Genomic DNA, 7,968 nt, shown 5'->3' on the forward strand with positions numbered 1-7,968 from the left:
CCTGGCAACTATACCTATTTTTGAAAACTTAAAAAAAAAAATTCACAGCGTGGGAAATTTTTTACAAAATTACGTGGGGTCCCCCTTCCCGAGCCTCTTTGACCCCTTGTCCCCCATACAGGATGGGATAGCCAGAATGCATAGCCCCAGCCGAGTGGGGCTTCAAACCCTGAGCTATACCAGCCTGCATGGTCCATGGAATGGGGGCATGGTCCTATTCATGGACAAGGGGCTCTTCCCCACCTCTGGTGCTCCAGAGGCCCGTCCCCCTCCCCTTTAAGAAGAAGGACCCCAGATGCCCGCCCTCCCTCCCAGGAGAAATGAGTATACGGGTACAAAGTACCCCTTACCCATTTCCACAAAAGGGTTAAATGAAATAAAAACACAACAAAGAAAAAAGTCCTTTATTAATCTTAATTAACCAGAAATACCTGTACCTTTAAAAAAAAAATGTTCCCACGCCAATATCCTCAGAAAAGTCCCACCCCACGCCAATATTGCAAGTTGATTGATGATCTCAGCCGGCCGCAGCCACACACGCCGCCCCGGCCACAGCTCTCAGCTATACTGCAGATGTATAAATATCCCTGGCCAAAGCGTTGCAACTCCGGAAACCGCGTCATGAAATTCATTGTGCTTTCTTTTGATATATGTAAATTTACACTACCGTTAGGTTTGCTACATTATCTGACATTTACAGCATTTCAATGTCTACTTTTTTTCTATGAAACTTTAAAACCAATTTTCGCAAAAACTTTAAATTTGGTGTTTCTAGGGGCTTCGCTATAACTGTTAAAGTCGGCCACAGAAGCTGGCTCGGGAACTTTTGAGGAAATTCACATTTGAAATTCATGAACCCAAAATCTGATGTTTGTGACATCTCTATTAGTCAGTGAGAAGAGAAGCAGTGTGGCATTAGGCCAGCTATGGCCATGGAGGCTGCTTTATAAGAGTTCTAGCATATACACATAACTCGGTATCCATCTGCATCCTGGTCGATACTTTCGTCTGAGTTATTGTGGCTCATATGCTGGAACTTTATATAATACAGAATAATCCAATGGAGCAGGTAGTGGGAATTGCATGTGACTCTTGCTAGCGAAACTGATACACACAGGGAAAAACTATTTTCCACTTTAGTATTGACACAGAAATCCAGGCAGAAATAAAATGCACAGGAGGTTAAATAAATGCATAGTGTTCTGTTCTCATTGCTGGCATTACACACACCTCCCCAGTGGGAAAAGGAGGAAGAATTTGTAGCTCTGTGAAGATTCTTAATTTGGATTTATAGAAAGGTGTTGTTTCTCCAAACAAGCTCAGGTGAAGGGTATATGCAAAATAAATAGACACTACAAGCTGGAGAAAAACATTAGTGTTTGAATGAATAATTAAGCATTATATAACTCGGTATCAATCAGTATCCTGGTCAATACTTTTGTCTGAGTTATCGTGACACAAGCTCATATGCTGGAACTTTTATAAGACAGATTCAGTCTATGGAGCAGGTGAGCATTATTCGAATCAGGTGTGACTCTTGCCAATGAAACTGATACACACAGGGAAAAACAATGTTCCACTTTTGACACAGAAATCCAGACAGAAATAAAATGCCCAGGAGGTTAATTAAATGCAAAGTGTTCTTTTCTTATTGCTGCCATTAGACAAGACAAAAAAAATAACATTTATATAGTGTTTTTCTCCTGATTGAGGCAGGGAAAACGGGGGGAGCAGGCTTGTGTAGTGGGCTCTCCTCATGGCCACCGCTTCCCCCGTTCTCCTCCGTCCCCCTCCATTAGTCAGTAGCGACCCCCCAAACTTCTGAGTTGGGTGGTGGCGGCTTACTGTGCAGGTGATGCCCGGTGAAGCACATCCTTCTACGCATTTACACGGACGAGAGCACTCTGCGCATGCACACTACGTAGCTGTAACAACACAAGTACATAATGTGCTTGCACAGAGCACTCCCACCTGGCTGAATGAACACATACAAGGATACGCTTTGCCGGGCAGTGCCTGTGCAGTAAACCGTCACTACCCCAACCCCAACCCAGAAGTGAGTTCAGGGGGTCGCTACTGACTAACAGAGGGGGACGGAGGAGAACAGGGGCCATGTGGAGAGCCCATTACACATGCCTGCTTCCCTCGTTTTTTCATATTATTTTCCACTAAAGTGTCATTTTTTAATACCAGTGCGTTGGGAGGGCCAGATTTGTACTTTTTACCGCCCAAGGCCCAGTGCCTCCAGTAGCCCCATGAAAACAGCTTGACTATGATTGGGTTATCGGGCATAGGAAAAGGAAGGAGATTAGAGATACTGGTGGATCAGGGAGCTGTATTAGGTATTTAAAAAAAATTGTAGTTTAGGTAGTAGGAGAGATTAAAGGCTAGGCATTTTGGCAAATGGGGAAGGCTAGGAATTAGATAATAGGATTATGGGAAAAAGGATAACATTTTCAAGTTAGGACCTTTTTCCACTACCCTGCGATTTGCAATTTGATTTGCAAATCGCAAGGTACATTAAACTAATGGTAACTGCAGCAGCAATTTCCATTAGTGCGATCCGATTGCAATGCGATTTTGGTCAAAACGCAATCGTCGTCCTGACACGTTTTGGATGCGATTGAGCTTTACTATACTGAGTGTAGTAGTTCAATCGCAATTGCATGGTGGAAATTGAAACGCAATTGCGTTCCCGATCGCAATCGCATTTCATAGTGGAAAAGAGCCTTTAAGGTTACTGATCACAAGATTCACAAGAAGAAATAGATAAAAATCTATGCTGCCAAGTGCATGTCCGACCAACAATGCGATCAATTTTGGGATGAAAATTGGTTGCATTCTTGATCTTGCATGCTGCAAGATGTCTGGCGACCTGTTCTATTGAGTGCACGGCGGGAATGGCGTGCAACTTCATGACTATCGACGAACGCGTTGAACTCCCCGGCGCTCTCCCCCCCCAATGAAGAATGTCCCCGGGTGCCCTGTGTAAAGTATACATTTACCTGTCTGCGGCCTACACTTGTCCCTTCGCTGCTCAGGGCGCATTACCCTCTCCATACACACACGCCCCATGTGGTTTACTAGTAGAGGTGCGCGTGTGACATCACACACGCCCTTACTAGTGAACCACGTGGGATGCGCATGTAAGCAGAGGAGATATCCCAGGGGCAACGGGGGACAAGCGCAGGCCACGGACAGATCTCTCTCTTATCAGATTTGATAAGAGAGAGACTTGTCTCTTGGTCGAATCTGTCCATACATTGCTAGATGTATGACTACCATTCGGGAATGAAGGGAAATGACTGTGTGGGAGGGGAGATGGGGAACACTGCACGATTAACAAACTGAAGTGTGAGAGAGGGCTGAACTGAGATAAGGCAAGTGATAGGAGCCAGGCAGCTAACAGGACAGGAGGGGAGAGTCAGGAAGCTAACAGGACTAAAGGGGTGAGTTAGGAAGCTAACAGGACAGGAGGGGAGAGCCAGGCTGCCCTGTTTCAACAGCTTCAGATGTCACGGCTGCTCAGGCTGGGGGAGAGAAATAAGGGGGGAGAGGGAGACAGCTGGTCACTCACTGAATCTACAGCAGCTCAGGACCAGGCAGCGTGCTGCAAGTGTATGTACAAAATACCTGCAGATCTGCACACAGTTCACTCTCTCCGAGTCTCCGTGATCCTCACAGTGCTGCCTGAGTGTCTAATAACTTCTTCCTCCTCCTCATGGGCTCAAATCTCGGCTCTTCTCCTCTCTTCTCAGCCCCGATCAGTGTCAGAGAGGAGAAGAGGGACAGCTTTCTCATCTCTGCTGTGTGCACACACTGGAGAGACAGGGGACAGCTGCAGCAACCCCAGCTCTCCTGCCGCTCAGACAGCTGAAATCTGGGGGCCCTGGGCCCCCTGTAGTTCCCTGAGAGCACGGGCCCGTCACTGATGTAATGGTTGTCCCCCCCTGACGGCGGCTCTGGCTGACATGTTTGTGTGAAGTCTGAGGGAGGAGAAACAGAGATTCACACATGTTTATGTGGCGAGAGTAGTCCCCAGGTAAGTATGGATTCTTTGTAGGTTTTCTTCTGTTTTATAGGTAGTTCTGCAATAAGAGGTAGATATGCAATAGGTACACAGCAGTGCTGGAATATAAAATTTAAAGTGTCCATTAAAAACAAATGTCAACAACAAACAAAACAAGTGAAACGAGGAGCTGCAACTGTCCATCTGGATACTTAAACTGGCTGCAAACTGTCTGCCAGTGTTAACAGTTGTTGCAGGTCGGCAGTAAGGTGCTACATTGAGTTGTCGAAAACTAGGGTTATTCGGTCCACATCTGTTTGAATTTGGTCCATGCGCTACATAACCTGCTGGTGAACATGTGCCACATCTTGGCTTTTGTCTCTGTCTTCACCTGCGTGGGAAAAACAACATCTCAGGCCATAAAATAGTTACAAGCAATAACAACATGTGGGTGTCAAAGGGCTCCTGTACTGCGGTGCCTATACATGGTCAAACCTGTTGTACGGCATCTATACACTGGCTAGCCTGTACATTGGCTAACGTGTTCTCCGGCACCTATACTGATGTACAGCGGCACCTTGTCTGGCTAATCTATACTGTGGCACACATACTGGCTTACCTGTACTGCGGCACCTCTTCCTAGGTAATCATTCCTAGAACACCTATAGTTGGGTAAACTATACTGGGGGCACCTATAGTTGGCTACACTGTACGGCGAGCAACTATATATGGCAACCTATCCTGGGGTAACTCATACTCACCAGTGGTGGGCAGATCCATTGTTGTGCACAGAACCTATACTATACTATAAATCAATACATTGTAAATGGAATCAGAGCGGTGCTTTGAGGGCTACACGTAACGGGAGGCGGAAAGCATTGGAATCACAATGGTAGGTGAGTCCAGAGGAATGGGGGAAGGGCGAAAGCAGAGGTAGGGGAGGGTGGGTGTTGAAACGGAGGCACAAAGCAGGTAACATATGGAGGGGCACAGAAGGGGGGGGCTGAGTACACACTGAGGCACACAGAGGGTTCAGAGGCTCAAGGATATTTTGCGGATGGAACAGGGTTATTCTTACTTTCAAGTAGTGATATTGTTGTGGAGTCCTGCATCTCAGTGTCAGAAACATATTTCCCAGGCCAGTAGAAGCCCTTTTTCTTTTGTGAAGTGTGGATTCTTTGTGACCTGTGAAAAACAAATGTACTGTAAACAGCTAACCCACTTTGTGCGTTGTCCTTGTAGACCTGTTGAGGTAATTTGGTGAAAACTGATTTAGAGACATGCACGAGACACACCGTTTATTATTGTAACTGCATACACTACAACATTGTGGCGCACTGGCCCACAGATAGCCACTAAAGTGAGGAAGGTTGGCAGGGACATATGAGGCAGAAGGCATCTCATGACAACACCAAGTCATTCACAAAACATCAGAGGACAGCAGGAGAAGGGGGAAGGATGATGGCCGGTGAAGATAGGGGTTAGCACAATTAAGAACTTAATGCACCAGGTGCAGTATAATCATGCCCTGGGAAACTTCTCTTGAAGTCCAGGGCCCTGAAAGTTTGTCAATGGAGGCGGGCGGACACTCCTGTGTGTGCAGCGGCATGCCCTGCCGTTACCGCTAAAACTGAAAAAATGCACCTGTATTTCAAATAAAATATTGGCGCCATACATTGTACCTGGGAAATATACAATGTACTTGGGAAATGGTGGCAGAAAAAACAAAATGTAGTGCCAGTCGTTGTGATTACTTGCGAATAAAGCCATTGGGAGCCACTTTATAAATTTAAAAAAAATATATACTGTGCTTACCCTCTGGCAACATGATATTTGGGAAAAACACAATTATGAAACATACCTTGCTGCACACAAAGCGACTCTTGCAAAGGCATAACGCTCTACAAAATACCAAAAACACATCAGAGAAATTTACCTTTTTGTATAGCCTTGCGGACCTGCTGCAAACGGTGGGCATCTCTCTTCGATTCAAACCATCGTTTTTGTAACGCATCCTGGGCTTGTGAACATTGAATTTTGCGTACAGCTCTCGTAATACTTGATTTATAATTACATTTTTGTGGGTGTTCGGGTGGGCTAATCTGGTATACCGACAGTCATAATCTTCCTCATCAAAACGTTTCACCATGACCAACATCTGATCAAATGGCATTGCGTCTGCCCGTTTGCATGAGCCCCAGTCTTCCTCTGATTCCTCTGTGCCAGAGTCACCTTGGTCATGCTTGGATCGGCGTTAAGGCTCGGCCCGGTGCTCACGCTCTACTGAGGATGCATCACTTGTCTGCACTTTGGCTCTCTGCTTTCTTTTCTTGTGCCTGGATGATCGCTTACTGTGTTGTTTCTTGTCCCCAGGAGGTTCAGCAGCACCGCAAATGCAGGGTGAAGTTTGTGGGGCGCATGGTGAAGGTACAATTTCACTGCACATTGGCCCTGCAGATGAGACGGGCTCTGTGGATGACAGATGATTGTCATCCTCCTCCATTCCAGTAGTCGCCATGTTTCTGTCTGCGCACAGTAGTGTGACCCGGAACCGGAAGTGACGTAACAGATCACTTTCAGCTATGTGGCGGTGTTACGATTGGATTTACGCACTTATTCACCTTCTTTTTCTTTATTTATGACAGCAGGGTTTGTCTGAATTACAAAAGTTGACATTTGTTTGTATTTCAGTGAAGCAAAAGCTGTATTGGGTATTTTTTCTACGTGTGCACCAGAAGTAGTCCACAGCGGATGTATATAAGCAGGCGCTCTTCCGATCGGAAATCCATTCGTCCGTGCGATCACATTGTGTTGAGGGGGCTATACTTTCCATCCCACTGTGTCCTTCCACTGGTGTACATACCAGCTACTTGAGGTAAGTGTATTCTAGGGACACTTATAGACCTGGCTACCCTATACTGGGAACACCTATATACCTGGCTACCTTCAACTGGGGACACCTATAGATCTGGCTACCCTATACTGGGAACACCTATACACCTGCTACCCTCAACTGGGGACACCTATAGACCTGGTTACCCTTAACTGTCTTTTGGAGGGACTCTTTGGGAGCCCTGTCCCTCTGTCCCTCCTTCCCTCCTCATTTGTCCCTCTTTAAGGACTTTGTCCCTCTATACAAATATATGTATTTATCTACTTAAAAATGTGCATAATTAGCTCTAAACTTTGAATAGGGGTGTGTCTGGGGTGGGATCAGGAGTGGGATCAGGAGTGCAGCAGGGGCTTGGCTAGTGTCCCTCTTTCTCATCTTAAAAAGTTGGGAGGTATGCCTATAGACCTGGCTAACCTAAACTGGGGACACCTATAGAAAATATATCTATATATTACCTATTTTGGCGTAAACTCTGTCAGATTATCTGTATTTTTGGGGAACTGCAGCTGACAGATTAAATGTATGTTGGGCACCGGTGCCAGATTGTGTATGTGGGGGGGGGGGAGGGCCCACTGCTGCCAGATTACATGTATTTTGGGTGAGTCGCAGCCACATTATGCGTATCTGGGGAAACTGCTTCCAGAATATGTGTATGTTGAGGAAATTGCTGCTGCCAGATTACGTCCATTTTGGGGAAACCACTGCCGTATTATCTGTATTATGGAGGAATTTTTGGTGAAATGCTGTCAGGGTCGGTGCTAGTGTTGTATGCAGGCAAACTTAAACCTTGACCTTTCTGTTTATTTTTTATTTTTTAGGATGGCTGACAAGGCACATGACTTCCCTCTGAATCAGGGGCAGCTACAGGAGTTCATAGAGTTATACCAACGTTTACCCTGCCTTTGGAAGGTTAAGGGCCTGGACTGTTACAACAAAGTGAAGCGTAATGAGGCTTACGAAAAGCTGTCCGACTGTGCACAATACATCCTACTGCTAATACTGCCATAGTTTGAAAAAAAATTGCAAACCTCCGCATTGTCTTTTCGAAGTAAGATAAGTGCTTGTC

This window comes from Hyperolius riggenbachi, chromosome 3, assembly GCF_040937935.1.
Source record: "Hyperolius riggenbachi isolate aHypRig1 chromosome 3, aHypRig1.pri, whole genome shotgun sequence".
NCBI classification, from domain to species: domain Eukaryota; kingdom Metazoa; phylum Chordata; class Amphibia; order Anura; family Hyperoliidae; genus Hyperolius; species Hyperolius riggenbachi.